This window comes from Scyliorhinus canicula, chromosome 21, assembly GCF_902713615.1.
Source record: "Scyliorhinus canicula chromosome 21, sScyCan1.1, whole genome shotgun sequence".
In the NCBI taxonomy this organism is placed as follows: Eukaryota; Metazoa; Chordata; class Chondrichthyes; order Carcharhiniformes; family Scyliorhinidae; genus Scyliorhinus; species Scyliorhinus canicula.
The window spans coordinates 26,970,004-26,986,434 of record NC_052166.1 but is presented as its reverse complement, the minus strand read 5'-3'; positions in this window follow the sequence as shown (position 1 = coordinate 26,986,434).

Genomic DNA, 16,431 nt, shown 5'->3' with positions numbered 1-16,431 from the left:
AAGGGTGGGCGATATGTTCCTGGAAGGGAGCTTTGCGGGTTTGAGGAGCTTGGAGGAGAAATTTGGGCTGGTAAGGGGAAATGATTTTGGGTACCTACAGTTGCGGGACTTTGTTCGTAGACATGTCCCATCTTTCCCACGCCTCCCGCCAATGGGGATCCAAGACAGAATAGTCTCTAGGGGGGGGAAGAAGGGGAGGGTAGAGTCTCTGATATTTATAAGGTGCTCATGAGGGAGGAAGGGTCCCAGACTGAGGAACTGAAACTTAAATGGGAGGAGGAGCGAGGCGGGGAAATGGAGGACGGGCTGTGGGAAGAGGCCCTGAGTAGGGTAAATTCGACCGTGACATGTGGCAGGCTCGGGCTGATTCAATTTAAGGTCGTTCACCGGTTCCACATGACGGTGGCTCGGATGAGCAAATTCTTTGGGATAGAGGACAAATGTGCTAGGTGCGCGGGGAGGCCCAGCAAACCACGTTCACATGTTTTGGGCATGCCCTAAGCTTAGTGGGTACTGGGAGGGATTTGCGGGCGTCATGTCCCGGGTGCTAAAAACAAGGGTGGCGATGGGTCCGGGGTGGCAATTTTTGGGGTTTCGGAAGACCTGGGAGTCCAGGGGGAGAAAGAGGCTGATGTTTTGGCCTTTGCTTCCCTGATAGCCCGGCGACGAATACTATTGGCGTGGAGGGACTCAAAGCCCCCGAAGTCTGAGTTGTGGCTTGCGGACATGTTGAGTTTCCTGGGTGTGGAAAAAATCAAGTTCGCCTTGAGGGGATCTGTACAGGGGTTCGCCCGGAGGTGGCAACCATTTATTGACTTCTTTGCGGGAGAGTGAGCGTCAGCAAGGGGCGGGGGGGGGGGGGGGGGGGGGGGGGGTAAGAGTAGAGTAGGAGGGATAAAATGGCAGGTAGTACCGGTGGGAGAGGAGCGGGCTTGTGCAGTATGTTACGATTGAAGTATTGAATGTACGTGGATGTTTGCACATTTTTGCCTTTTTTGCTTTCTTTCTGTTGATGTCTGTAACTGTTTAAAAAGCCAAAAACTACCTCAATAAAATTGTTCATTAAAAAAAAAATGTCAATTGTATGAAAAGTAATATATCTTCCAAGTTCCCAAATTGAAATTTTAAACTCAACAATGAAAAAACGTGTTTGTTTTTGTTTGCACCCTTAATACTTAATGTGCGAAGTGCTTAGCTGGGTATATTTGATTATCATAGGACATGCACATGGCTACAAGGCGCATTCAGATAGCCATTAATGTAGACTGCAAGTCTTCTGATTCCAGCAAACAGTGCTCTCCTTCTGCAGGATCATTGGAATCGTGACCTTATTGCTTAGTTTGTTGATAGGTGGTCATACAGTTGGTCTTTCTAAACAAGAGGCCCTTTCAGATAACTAATTAATAACAATCTATATCAGTGTCACCAGTAGGCTTACATTAACATTGCAATGAAGTTACTCTGTAAATCCCCTAGCCGCCACACTCCTGCGTTTGTTCGGGTCCACTGAGGGAGAATTCAGAATGTCCAATTCACCTAACAAGCATGTCTTTTGGGACTTGTGGGAGGAAACTGGAGGAAATCCATGCAGACACGGGGAGAATGTGCAGACTCCCGCACAGACAGTGACCCAAGCCGGGAATGGGCAGCACGGTAGCACAGTGGGTAGCACCGTTGCTTCACAGCTCCTGGGTCCCAGGTTCGATTCCCTGCTTGCGTCACTGTCTGTGAGGAGTCTGCATGTTCTCCCTGTGTCTGCGTGGGTTTCGTCCAGGTGCTCCGGTTTCCTCCCACAAGTCCCGAAAGATAGGTGAACTGGATATTCTGAAGTCTCCCTCTGTGTACCCGAACAGGCGCCAGAATGTGGCGACTAGGGGCTTGTCACAGTAACTTCTTTGCAGTGTTAATCTAAGCCTACTTGTGACAATAAAGGTTATTTTTAAAATAAAGGTTATTATTAAAATCAAACCCGGGTCTCTGGTGCTATGAAGCAACAGTGCTAACCAATGTGCAACCGTGCTACCCATTATGATCACGTTTTTAAAAAAACATGCGACCCAGTAGATAAATACTTATCTGCTGTTACATTTTGTTCACCTTTATGTATTTTACATTTACGATTTCACAAACTTCTGCCACCATACGCAATCGATCTGCGAGATTTATCCAGCGATTTGCGTGTTTTTAGCTTTTTTTGTAACCTCAAAACCTGTCACTATAACTTGTAGAAATCTGAACCTTTCGTCATGACCAAATCCATTCAAAGTCTGTGGAAGAAGTCAGGAGATGCGGCTGTGGAAAAGAACAATTTTCTAATTGTCTGTTAAAGCACATAACTCCCTCTGAAGCCAGAGTGCACAGTGAATGATAATTACAATCAGCAGATGGATCAAGTAGTGTTTCTTTCCAAAAAATCGGTTTCTGGTCATTTTTGTTTAAGTAGTGTGATTTGATGTTGGTTATGAGATTTAAATTCTCACCACCTCCACTCAATAGCTATTTCACTTGAGCAGAAATGTAGATAGTCCCAGAACGACACTGCTGTTGAGCTCAACAAGCACTTCAGCAAACTGACAATGACTAAAAACATTTACCTCCACAATTCTCATTGACTCGTCATTCCTCCGGTTGGATATCGAACTTTCTTTCAGCGTTTATGACAATTAAACAGTAATATCTGAACCAATATTGGTCTGCCCGAAACCTGTTGGTCTTCCAGTACAAAGAGCTGTCCGAGAGTTGCAGACTGACACATTTCAAAGGCCAGGGCTACTTGCTGAGGGATGCACTGGAGCTTGAGAAAAGTTGCTGCCTAAGACCTTTCAGCCATAGTGCATCGAGGGGCTAGAAAACATACAAAGGTATCAGGGAATGAAGGGCTGGGAAACAGACTGGAGGGCAGATTGGTCCTTAAATCAGCTGGTTGCGGGCAGCATGGTGGTGCAGTGGTTATCACTGCTGTTTCATGGCACCGAGGTCGATCCCGGCTCTGGGTCACTGCCCGTGTGGAGTTTACACATCCTCTCCGTGTTTGCGTGGGTTTTGCCCCCACAACCCAAAGATGCTAGCCGTGCTAAATTGCCCCTTAATTGGAAAAAATGAATTGGGTAAAATGCCATTTCCATATCTCAGGATATGTAAGGTGCAATTGGGCAGCACAGTAGCATACTGGTTAGCACTATGGCTTCACAGCGCCAGGATCCCAGATTCAATTCCCGGCTTGGGTCACTGTCGGTGCCGAGTTTTCCCCGTGTCTGCATGGGTTTCCTCGGGGTGCTCCCGTTTCCTTCCACAGTCCCGAAAGATGTGCCGTTAGGTAATTTGGACATTCTGAATTCTCCCTCTGTGTACCCGAACAGGTGCCAGAATGTGGCGACTCGGTGCTTTTCACAGTAACTTCATTGCAGTGTTAATGTTAGCCTACTTGTGACAATGAGATTATTATTATTGTTATTGTAACCGCTCGCTTAAACAAGACATTTGCAATTCAGTGCCTTTCACTGAAACCAGAGCAGAATTTCACAAGTATACCACAGAGAATATGGTGTTGAGAATTCAAGGTCTTGAGGAGCCAAAGATTAAATGCAACAATCAATCTTTTGCAGGCTGTGTTTAAATGTCAACAGTAAATGCCCATTAAAAGCCGATTAATGAAGATCCAAAAGTCAAATGTTTGGCAGATAGGGATGGTGATGTTCCATTCATATATCTTTCTAAATCTCGAAATTAAATTTGAAGGTTCAATATTTTAAGGAAAAAATAATTTTAAATATGCAATTTGAATTCCAAATGTGTTTGTCATTGTGTGTCATATCTTACACATTTACTGAACAAAAATAAATTGCTCACAAGGTGACAACACATTAAGGAAATTAAAGGTTCATCAGATTACCATTAAAAATAAATCTGCTTCAATGGAAACAAAACAGATTCAAGGCCTCCAACGAATACAGAAGTGACTGGAAATAAGCATGAATCCACCTTTCTGTACAGGGATCAATGACAGTAGACCTCCAGCATGCTGAGTTGGTTACCTTGGTGAAATTAACAGCTGGGTTCACAAAAGAAATGGCAAGAACCTGTATTTATATTGTATCTTCCATGACCCTCCCAGTACGTCGCAAAGGGCAAGGAATTACTTTTGAAGCGTAGTCACTGTTGCAGCACAAGAAATGCAACGGCCAAACTGAGGTAACACAGACAACGATGATCTAAATTAGCAGGTACTCTGTTATTGGCCACAATGATAAATGTTGGCTGGAACGCAAGGGAACCATCCTGCAGGTCTTGGAATTGTACCATTGGTGCATTAGATTCTATACATGCATGTGAGTGAATCACAGAAACATAAATTTCACATTATAGAAGGAGGTCCTCCGGCCCATCGAGTCTGCACCAGCCCTTGGAAAGAGCACTCTACTTAAGCCCACACCTCCACCCTATCCCCGTAACCCAGAACCCATCCAACCTTTTTGGACACGAAGGGCAATTTATCATGACCAATCCACCTGCACATCTTTGGACTGTGGGAGGAAACCGGAGCACCCAGAGGAAACCCACGCACACACGGGGAGGATGTGCAGACTCCGCACAGACAGTGACCCAAAGGAGAATCGAACCTGGGATCCTAGAGCTGTGAGGCAACTGTGCTAACCATTGTTACCGTGGCGCACATATGGGCGGATGGAACACCAAAGTTCACCTGAAAGACAATGGGGGGGTTCTCCGTCCCGCCGCACCCGTTTCCTAATGCAGCGCCTCCCTACCGGCAGCGGCATCCTCCGTCCCGGTGGCCGGCCAATGGGGTTTCCCATTGTGAGCAACACACGCCACCGGGGAATCTGCCGGCGTGAGTGCGCTGCCGGCAAAACAAAGGATTCCGCTGATGGAGAAACCCGGCCAACTTCTTTTACAATGCAATACTCCCTCAGCACTGCATTAATGTGGCAGCTGAGATGATGTGCATAAATTTCTGGAGTGGGACCTGACAAGGTGATCATATCTCTTCTGAAACTAGGCTGACACGGAGGAGACACCAGTTGTACTCAAAGAGACCGAATGATCTGTGACCAATTAAACATGATGTAACTCTTGATGGCTTAATTTGTTCTGAGTATTTTAGCTCGCACATTGAGTGGTCCAGGTATTTCGGATCCGAAGGGGCTATATTACTAACCTATATCAGGTTAAGCCACCAAAAGGGAGGGAAATCTGTTTGTTTCTTCTGCCTGCACAGTTTAATTTCTAACAGTATTTTTATTACAATATACTCTCAATTGATACATACAGAATTGCAGAATTAAATATAAATTGATCAACAGTCCTTTGTTATCTGCTAACAAAGTAACTTCTCTAAGAAAAAGATATAGCTAAACATGGAAAATACCCAAGTAACTCATATCAATTTCTAATACATTTCTAAAGAAACATACTTACAAAAACCATGATGGTCTTTGTTTGAAGAAGCAGGCGGAAGAAGAATTTTGACGCATTCTGGCAGGAGATGGAGGGAGTGCTGATTCTGTCAATCTGCTCATCTTTTATACATAATTCTCCCTCTTCAGTGAATGGCTTTTCCTGGGTCTTGTCTTTCCTATTTTGCCAGGTTTGTGGTTTATCAACAATAATGTGATTTAATGATCTTAGTGTCTGCTTGAATGTCAGGTGTCTAAGATGTATGTTCGGACAGAGTGGAGATGTTTTCTGATGACTGCACAATCTTCATTACCATTCATGACTCCTCAGATACTGAAGCAGTCCATGTCTAAATGCAACAAAACCTGGACAACATTCAGGTGGTAAGTAACATCCATACTCGTGAGTGTGAGGCAATGACCATCTCCAACAAGAGAAAATCCAACCATTGCCACTTTGCAAAGTAAATTACAGACACCGGCCCTTTGGCCCTCCAAGCCAGCGCCAACCCGCCTGTAATACCCAGGCTCCACATAACACAGCTAAGCCCCTAGCAAACAAACACATCCCTCGCTCACCCCCAACTGTAGGACCTGCCCACTCACCAGGTTCTTAACATGGGGGTGACAGGCAGCACAAGTTGACCGTCTCCACCACACAACCAGTTGCCACCCTGCTGGCAGTCAAACACATGGTCCACACAGTGAGGAGATCCACAGTAGACCCCACTGGGAGAAACAGGACAGTGGCTACAGAGACTATCGCTGACACATGTGGCGGGATTCTCCGACCCCACACTGGGTTGGAAAATCGACGGGAGAGGCAGAAATCATGCGATGCTGCTCTGATGCTGGGCCGCCGATACTCGGTCGCTGGAGAATCGGCGCTAATGGCGCCGGTCAGGGGCCGCTCAACGCGGCCCGTCCCCGGTGATTCTCGGTCACTTGTCGGGCCGAGTGCCCGCCGAGTTCCACCGGCGTGGGTTACGTGTGACCCTACCCGGCGGGACCTCGGCGGGGGCTGTGCTGGTGTAGGGGAGGGGGGATACGACTCTGGTGGGGGGGGGGCCTCCACGGTGGCCAAGCCCACGATCAGGACCTACCGATCGGCAGGCGGGCTAATCCCTGGGGGAGGGGGCCTATGTTCCTGCGCCCCGGGCCCCACGATGTTGCCTGGGGGCTGGCGTGGAAAAGGCAACCCACGCGCATGCGTGGACTTGCGCCGGCCGTGGTGCACATGCTCGGGCTCGTACTGGACATCGCACATATGCGCGAACCCGCGTCAGCTGTGGCGCTCATGCATGGACCCGTGCCACCCGTGCTGGTGCTCAGATTGGCTACTAGAGCTGCGTAAAGTACTCCAGTGCCGTGCTGGCCCCCTGTGCGGTGCAGGATTGGTGCTCCTAGGGGCCAGATGACGCCGTCGTAAAACTCTCCGGCGTTTACGCCTGTTGACAGGGATGGGTGGTGAGGATAGTGGTTCCCTCCAGCACAGACCAGGTGCCAGTCACTAATGGGGACAGAGTTGCAGTGCAGATAGCAAGATCACAATGGGGCAGGGGGAGGGAACATGTTGAAGGTGGCGCAACAGTGCAACACTATGTAACCTGGTGGCTTTGGACAGTGCTTCATAACATCTCTCAGCAGGACAACATCCTGGAGGAGGATGAAGTACGGCAGGCCTTTTATGCGACGAGGAGAATGAGGATGATGCCAAGGAGGATCTGGGCGTGAGACTGTAAAGGCATGGCAGAGCGCCCAACATGTGCTCCCGGGCTGCCATGTACGAAACAATCTCAACACCTCCCGGTTTACCAACAAAGAGGCCTGGCCATCGACTCCGCCGCATCTCTCCCCCGCCATCCCCCCCTGACCTTACTTTATTCTACCCCCCAGAATCACCTTCCCCCAAATCTCATCTTCTCTCTCTCTCCCTCAGTCCTTCCACCCCTTTCCTCTCTCTCTCAGCCCTTCAACCCTTTCCCTTTGTCTTTCCCCCCCCTTCTCTCTCCCTCAGTCCTTCAGTCTGGCTTCCACCCCAGCCTTCCACTCCTTCCGACAATCACAGATCTCCCGTCCCACTCCGAGGGTCATACCAGCATCGCCACAGGATGTGGAAGGCCTTATCCACAGGACGAAGGGTGATGACGCCTCACTGTGAGACGAGCTCTGCTGCTCCTCATGGATTGACAAAGTCTGGCTCCTGTGTTCAGGATAACATACCACTGTCCTCCCGGATGATCCCTGCATATGTGCAGGCAAGTACTTCCCAAGGCCCATATATCTTGGAGGCAGGGGCTCATTGCGTGAGATGGTGAATGTTTAAGACTCATTCACAAGGGGGGCTCACACTGCTGCCGCCATGTCGCCGCACCGCCACCTCTCAGTAAGGGTGTCACCATGAGGGACGTTCATGTGTCACGGGCACCCTGCTCCACCCCATCCCCCTCCCCCCAACGTCCCACCCAGCAGATGCACAACACCCAGCCCATCCTGTTCTGGCCGCTGCCCATGAGATGCGCCAGTGTAAGGGGCAGTATTCGGAAGCAGTGAGGTACTGCAGCACCTCTCCTGAGGGAGGCGCAGGCACAGACCCTATCACTTCCTCCTCCCTCGGGGTGCTCTCTGCCCCCCTGGGTTACTCTGCGGGATGGAAACGACCGAAGATGTGGAGGTGCCAACGTCACTCACCTGGCCGGTCCTGAAGGCTCGCCCTTGTCTGAGACATGGTGCACTGTGACTGGGACATAATCATCAGCGAATGTTCCTCACTGCCTCAGACATGTCCCTCTGTGTCTGGCCAAGGTCAGTCAGCGCCTGGCCAAGCATATCAATTCCCTCAGCCGTGACCCATTGTGAATGGGCCAAGCTCTGAAGTGCCACCGCAATGTCCATGTGGGCCCGGGACATGTCTACCTGTGGCTGAGCTCTCCTGTCCTGTGCCTCTGCTCTGGACATTACAGTGTGCCAAACGCCCTGGATGACCTGACACATGGCTCTGACATCTTACCCCAGGCCTCCCATCGCATATGCCACCATTTCAATATTGGTCTGAGTGCCATGCATTGTCGGCAGCACTTACAGCTTGTTGGACTCATCTGGCTGGACTTGCAGGCTGGAAAGTTGCTGATACCCCCTCCTGTAAATTCTGGCTCTGCTTCCGCATCTGCATCAGTGATTAGATCACATTTTCCAGAAGTGCCACACCTCTCTGGATGACTTGTTCTCTGGAATCGGGAAGCCCTCACGCCGTCCACTTCCTGGGGAGCCCCTGCCCACCACCTGATGTGCTACAGCAAGTGTGGTGCTCGCCAGAGGGTGACCCATGACCCTGATCAACAACATGACCCACCGAGGTGATAGTCTCTGCAATGGTGGATGGTGCAGGTGACAGCAGTGCCGAGATGTCTGTGAAGGAGCGACAGAGTCCGAAAGATAAGAAAGATAGAGGATATTTAAATTGATATGGGCGTAGTCGATCTTAGATAGTCAGGGAGAAGAGGAGAAACGTAATCACGCACCAGTAAACACGTTTTTCCGATCTGCCACTAGCCTGTCGCACAGGTGGGAAGGAAGGGCTGGGTGTTAGGCAGGAGCCGGGTAGGGTAGGGTGGAATGAGGGGAGGTTCTCAGGGTAGCTGAGACACATTAACGTCCCACATGCATACACCCTCACGGAAAAGTGGCAGGCCATTGGGGCTGCTGTGAGATTGTCTATTCTGATGCCAGCCCCAGTGACTGAGCTCAATCTGTTCACCATCTCCCACCACCCAACCCCCCGCACCCCCTCCAACATCCTTGGGCCCATCACAAGGAGCGACTACCTGGGTGGACAGTGGTACGTTACCTTAAAGACCTGAGTCAGACATTGTCAGAAAATGAGAAGCACCAGAGCTCACCTCACAATGAAACATCGTCGTCCTCCGTCCCGCAGACAGACACGCTGAAACTGTCAATCCAGGCCAACACCCTGTTGTGATGCTGAGATGACTGTCAGAGGGGAGGACTGGGAGCTGTGGTCTCAGGAAAGAGTGAAAGGCTAAGGGAGAGAGAAGGAGTGAAAGGCTAAGGAAGGAAAGGTTGGGAGCGGGAGGCTCCGGTGAAGAGAGAGGTGGAGCTGCTGGCATTATGGAGAATCGGGAGGTGAGCAGGTTGTCCATGGTGCGAAGGCCCTGAATCACATGTTCAACAGCCTGCTGAATAGGCCCTCATGTGGCTTCTCCTGGACACCATCCTGGACTGGCCAGGCCTGCCGTCCTCCCATCTCCTCCAGACTGTCGCCCTGCTGTTGTACAATGTTGTGCTGAATGCAGCAGGACACCACAATGTGCAGAACCCTCTGGGGGCTGTATTGGAGAGTCCCACCATAGCTGTGTGGTGGTATGGACATGAGCACTGCCATTGGTGCAGAGCACTGGCTTTCCATTGGCTCTGGCTGGTCATGTGCCTCTCATCCGATTGGTTGGGACTAGTCATGTGACTGCTCTCCAATTGGTCGAGTGGCAAGTAGGCCCCGATTCCGAGGCGGGGTATAAGTACCCAGAGTTCCCGGCGGTCGGTCATTCTCTGTAGTCGACCACCGGGCTAACAACTAGCTGATCAAAGCCACAGTTCGGATCCTAAATGTGTCTTGAGTCGAATTGATGGTACATCAATTTAATCAGCTAGAATTTTGGAATGGAGTTTCGCATCAAGCCTGACTGCCTCCGCACCAGCCCGCATGCTTCAATGCGTCTGCAATCTTTAAACACTGGCAGGCGTGTTTTAATAGCTACTTGACGACTGCAGCCGGCAAGCCTACCAAGGAGCAGAAACTCCACATCCTCCACTCATGCGTGGGCACATCGGTCTACGCAATGATCAAAGACGAAGGCAACTTTGATGCGGCCATGGAGATTCTCAAAGGACACTTTCTCCGGCCGGTCAACGAAGTTTACGCAAGGCATCTCCTGGCGACCAGCCAACAGTTCCCTGGTGAGTCCCTTGACGAGTTTTACCAGGCCCTCGCAGCTCTAGGGAGAACGTGCGCATGTCTCCAAGTTTCGGCGACGGAGCACATGGAACTTCTAATCAGAGGTGCTTACGTTGCTGGCATGCAGTCTCCTTCTATCCGCCAATGATTGTTACAAAAGAACACCCTCAGCCTAGCTGAGGCACGGACTCTGGCAACCTCCCTGGAGGTTGCTGACTTGAACGCCTGCGCATACGCCCCCGGCTGCGCAGCAACCCCCTGGACTTCATGGCACGCGCCACCCCCATCCTCCGTTGTCTCCGACCCCCCCCAAGCCTGTGCCGCGGGTCGCTCCGATAAACTAGCGGGACCCCGTTGCACCCCCGCCCGCGCTGCCCAGCCCGCTCCGCTCTGTGTAAGAGCTGCGGGAAGAAGGGCCACTATGCGGTGGTCTGCCAGACCAAGTCGGTCGCTGCTGTTCCGCGCAGTGACCGCGGATCGCCCCGCCAGGGCCCCTCCGCCCGCCTCCCGCAACGGCCCCATGGTCCTCCCGACCCGCGCCCCCAGCTGCCCTGACCGGCTCACGGACGCCGCTGACTCTGTCCCCAGCCGCCACGAGGCTCCCACGGGCGCCGCCATGTGCGGGCCATGGCCACCGCCATGTTGGGACCCCAACTCCACGTGCGGGTCCTGGGCGCTGCCATCTTGGATCAACTCGGAAGGCCCTGCAAGCGACTACTCTGCCACGGAGGAGGATCTGGAACTCTCACCACGACTGGCTTCCATCAAGCTCGATCAGTCGCAACCACGCTCGCTCGCCAAGACTACAATGACGGTGCAGCTCAACGGACACAAAACGTGGTGCCTGCTCGACTCCGGGAGCATGGAAAGTTTTGTCCACCACGACACAGTAAGACGCTGCGCGCTCCCCATCTACCCAGTTAAACATAAAATTGAATTGGCCTCAGGTTCGCATTCAGTCCAAATCACCGGGTGCTGCATTGCGGACCTCAGTCCAGGGGAGGGTTTTCAAAAATTTTAAACTCCTCATACTCCCTCGCCTATGTGCTCCGGCATTCCTGGGCCTGGACTGCCAGTGCAACCTGCACAGCTTGACCTTTCAATTCGGCGGCCCTATTCCTCCTCTTACTGTTTGCAGCCTCGCGTCCCTCAAAGTGGACCCCCCTTCCTTGTTTGCTAATCTCACCCCAGATTGTAAACCTGTCGCCACTCTGAGCAGACGCTACAGTGCCCAGGACCGGACCTTCATCGGGTCAGAGGTCCAGAGGCTCCTTAAGGAAGGAGTGATCGAGGCCAGCAACAGTCCCTGGCGAGCCCACGTGCGGGTAGTTCGGACTGGGGAGAAAAACCGGATGGTCATCGGTTACAGTCAGACCATCAACAGATTTACGCAGCTGGACGCGTATCCTCTCCCCTATATTTCCGACCTGGTTAACAGGATCGCGAAGTACAAAGTCTTCTCCACGGTGGACCTTAAGTCCGCCTACCACCAGCTCCCTATTCGCGCGAGTGACCAAAAGTACAGTGTTTGAGGCAGATGGGCGCGTCTACCACTTCCTCAGGGTTCCCTTTGGTGTCACAAATGGAGTCTCGGATTGGTTGGGACTAGTCATGTGACTGCTCTCCAATTGGTCAAGAGGCAAGTAGGCCCCGCCTCCGAGGCGGGTGCCCTGAGTTCCCGGCGGTCGGTCATTCTCTGTAGTCGACCACCGGGCTAAAAACTAGCTGATTAAAGCCACAGTTCGGATCCTAAATGTGTCTCGAGTTGAATTGATGGTACATCAATTTAATCAGCTAGAATTTTGGAATGGAGCTTCGCATCAAGCCTGACTGCCTCCGCACCAGCCCACATGCTTCAATGCGTCTGCAATCTTTAAACACTGGTAGGCGTGTTTTAATAGCTACTTGACGACTGCAGCCGGCAAGCCCAACGAGTCGAATTGATGGTACATCAGCTGTCCAGATAACAGAAGTACATCTTGAGGACGCCGATGCACAATTCAGTGACGTCTCTGTTTGCCGAGTGAGCATCGTTATAATAACTCTCCATCTGAGTCTGGCGCCTCCGCACAGATATCATCAGCCATGGCCTTAGCAGGTAGGCCTTTTTGCCCACCAACCAACCCCTGACCCAAGGGCATACCTCAAAGCTGCCAGGATGTAAGCATTGTGCACGCTGCCTGGGCATTATGCACTTATGTGCATGATGTACAGCTGGTGATCACACACTGACTGCATGTTCAGGGAGTGGAAACCCTTCCTGTTAATGAATGGTATTCCTGTTGAGCCGGTGCTCTGAGGGCAACAGACGTGCCATCAATAGCCCCTTGGACTTGGGCATTCCAGCAACGGCAGCAAATGCAGCAGCTCCGGGCATCCTAGTGGGCCTGGTTCAGGTTGAAGTGTATGTAAATTGCTGCCGGGGTCCATAGGGCATCCGTCACATCTCAGATGCATCTGTGCACAGACGATTGCGAGATCCAGTACAGATCCCCGGTCGAACACTAGAACAGACCAGAGGCATAGAGGTTTAGGGCCACCGACTTCTTGATTGGGAGCGGGTACCCTCATCCTCATTGACGCCAAGTACCCCACCATCTGGAACAGGTGGCACACGGTTTCCTTGGTGAGCCAGAGTCGACGGTGGCACAAGCATCCCAGCAGCTCCTCAGAGGACAAACGTTGACGATTTGAACGTTGCCTGATGTGGCACCACCTTCGCGATCGGATGACGCTGGCACTTGCGCCTCACCGGCTACCCCCTGCTGTTCTGGGCCAGGCTCCAGTCGTACAGGGTCTTGCTTGGGCTGGCCCTGATGCTCGCGCAACTGTGCATCCGTGACGGCAGCAGCGGCCAGGTAGCTAGCTAGTCTTGCTGAGTTCCAAAATTCATTTCTGTGCAGGGGGAGGGGACAGAAGCAAAGACTGTGACTGAGGTGAAGCGGCCCTCCACCATCCAAAGTCACCTGATTACATGGTCACCCCGAGTTGCACTGCTGTGCGCTCCTTAACATTTCGTCCCCCTCCCCCCCTGGGCCCTTCTTCATAATGTTGTCCACACTGCATCCATAATGTTGTCCACACTGCATCCATATCCCTAACAGTGACTGACACTGGGCCCTTAATGTAGGAAACCTCTCTCCTCATCGCCTGTCCCTACCATTTGAGGTACTGATGGCTGCCACAACAGGTGTTAGCGATAGGGTCTGTAGCCCCTGTCCTGTTTCTCCCAGTGGGATCTATGATGGGTGTCCTCATTCAGTGAGCTTTGTGCCTTCCCTTCATAACCGTGGCAGCCATCGGTGTGGTGGAGTTGTTCATACAGCGATGACATGTGGTTCTAAGCGGAGATTCAGGTTGGTGTGTGTGTTTGTGTGCACGGTCACGTCCTACAGATGGGGATGACCGTGGGCTGTGTGGGCTTACTGGGAGCTTAGCTGCAGTGAGATGTGAAGCCAGGGTTTCACACAGCGGTTGTGACATGGAGCTGGTCAGGTTTCTTGGTTCAGTCACAGATGGATAGGCACAAACCATTTGATAACAATGGGGTGCACCAGACTATCGGGGCCTGGAGACATCCAGTCATCTTTCGGAGTGGGTTAGCGGATAAGTCCCATGAGTGAAGCAGTGACTCAGAGTGTGGCAATGTGTCAGGAAGGGGGTCCAGCAGCACCGTTGCATGGGTCCTCAGCTTGGGGTCATAACTGCTTATCCTCTGCTTCCTCTTTTTATGGAGCTGAGCATCTACGGAGTACAATGAGGAGTGACAATAACTAGTGGTCCAGCAATTGATCATGGCCAGACTCAGTCCCTTGATTCTAGTGCCGAGGCATGAAGGTGTCCAGATGTGGAGGGCCCTCCACATGACCAGGAGACCTCAGAGGATTTTCAGGATACTGTCAGCAGTTAACAGTCTCAACGGTCAAGAGCATGGAAGTTGAAATGCTGTTAGAGCAGCAATGGGATGTTCAGCCAGGGCACCCCGAACCTGGGCTGATGGGTGGAGGGGAGACACCCCAAGTTCACACCCTTGACACCATGTTGCTCCCCGCTACTCACAGAACTCCAGGCATATACCCATGAGAAATCCAGAGAAAAGTTTTCTTACTTCCTTGCTCCCCCTCAAAGGCCATGCTGTCTGAGCTCCGTTTGTAAAGGTTAGCACCAAGTCACGCCGCATGACTCCCGGCTGTGATGTATGCCGGGTGGAGGGGTGTGGGTGGAGATTTGAGCTTTCAGCAGATACAAATTGATTAAAATTCCCTGTTTGCATGTCCCCACCGACGCGGGAAGGGTAACTTGCTGCGGCCGGTGGCGAAGGAGCAGAGAATGATGGGCACCAGACTTGTTTTTTGGGTGAAGCTCTATTCTCTGCTCCATTGGGTATTAGCGGCAGACAACAGAGAATCCCGGCCTATATATTTTGCAGGGAAAGGGATGTCAACACTGTGGGGCAGCATTGTTTCTCTCCCTCTGGTCAAAGAAATGATTATCCAGAACAAATTCACGTTCGTCCTTTAACCGAGGCCCTAATCCAGCAACATTATCCAGTCAGTGCTAGTTAGCTGTCAATTCGGGTCTGTTACTTCACATTCTTGGGAACCAACAAATGCACAACCAGCATCAAAGGTGGCACGCTGGCACATTGGTTAGCACTGCTGCTTCACAGCTCCAGGGACCCGGGTTCAATTCCGGCTTTGAGTGACTATGTGGAGTTTGCATATTCTCCCTGTATTTGTGTGGGTTCCCCCCGGGTGCTGCAGTTTCCTCCCACAGTCCAAAGATGTACAGGTTAGGCGGATTGGCCATGCTAAAATTGGCCATTATTGTCTGAAGGTGTGCAGGTTAGGTGAGGTTACGGGAATAGGGTGGTGGAGGTAGGTCTTTCAGTGGGTCGGATCAGACTCCATAGGACGAATAGCCTCCTTCTGCACTGTAGTGATTCTATGAAACCTCTAAAGGCAGAGACATATCATTCCCTCTAATCGTGGCTCAGCCTCAGATTAAGAAACGATGTTTGGTACTTCTGTATAGAGTTTACACCGTGGTGGCAATCTGATCAGAGATTTGCCACTTGCAACAGAATACAGGAATGAAGGTAACTGTGTAATTAACCAGGAGGGTGTTGGTGACAAGTGTTTGTTGGTTGCTATAATTTGATTGGCATATGTAACAGCCATGTCTTCTGCTTCAGAGGACTTAGTGCATGTTTTTGTTAAGGTTGTGGTAGTGCGAGTGTGTGATGTGAATTACTCGTGGGTTAAATACCAAACTCGATCTATCTTTTATTTGCTTTATTTACGGGATATGGGCATCGCTGGTTAGGCCAGCATTTATTGCCCATCCCTAGTTGCCCTTCAGAAGGTGGTGGTGAGTTGCCTTTTTGAACCTTTGCCGTCCCTGAGGTGTAGATACACCCACTGTGCTGTTAGGGAGGAGTTCCAGGATCTTTCCCCAACGACAGTGAAGGAACGATAACATACTTCCATGTCACGATAGTGAGTGGCTTGGAGGGAGAGGAGCTTGCAGGTGATGGTATTCCCATCTGCTGCTCTTGTCCATCTAGATGGCAGTGGCCGTGAGCTTGGAAGGTGCTGCCTAAGGAATGTTGCCGAGTTCCTTTGGTGCATCTTGTTGGTGGTACACACTGCTGCCACTGTTTGTTGGTGGTGGAGGGATTGAATATTTGTGGAAGGCTGTCGAGCTTGAGTGTTGTTGGAGCTGTACTCATCCAGGCAAGTGGAGAATATTTCATTATAGTCCTCATTTATGCATTTTGGTTGGCAGAGTGTCTTTGGGGGTGTCAGGAGGTGAGTTACTTGCCATTGGACTCTGAACCTTTGACCTCATTAATGTGGTTAGTCCAGTTCAGTTTCTGATCAATGGCAATCTACAGGATGTTGATTGTGGGGCATTCAGCGATGGTAATGCCATTGAATGTCAAGGGCAATGGTTCAATTTTCTCTTGTAGGAGATGGTAATTGCCTGGCATTTGTGCGGCATAAATGCAACTTGCCAAGTATCAGCCCAAGCCTGGATATCATC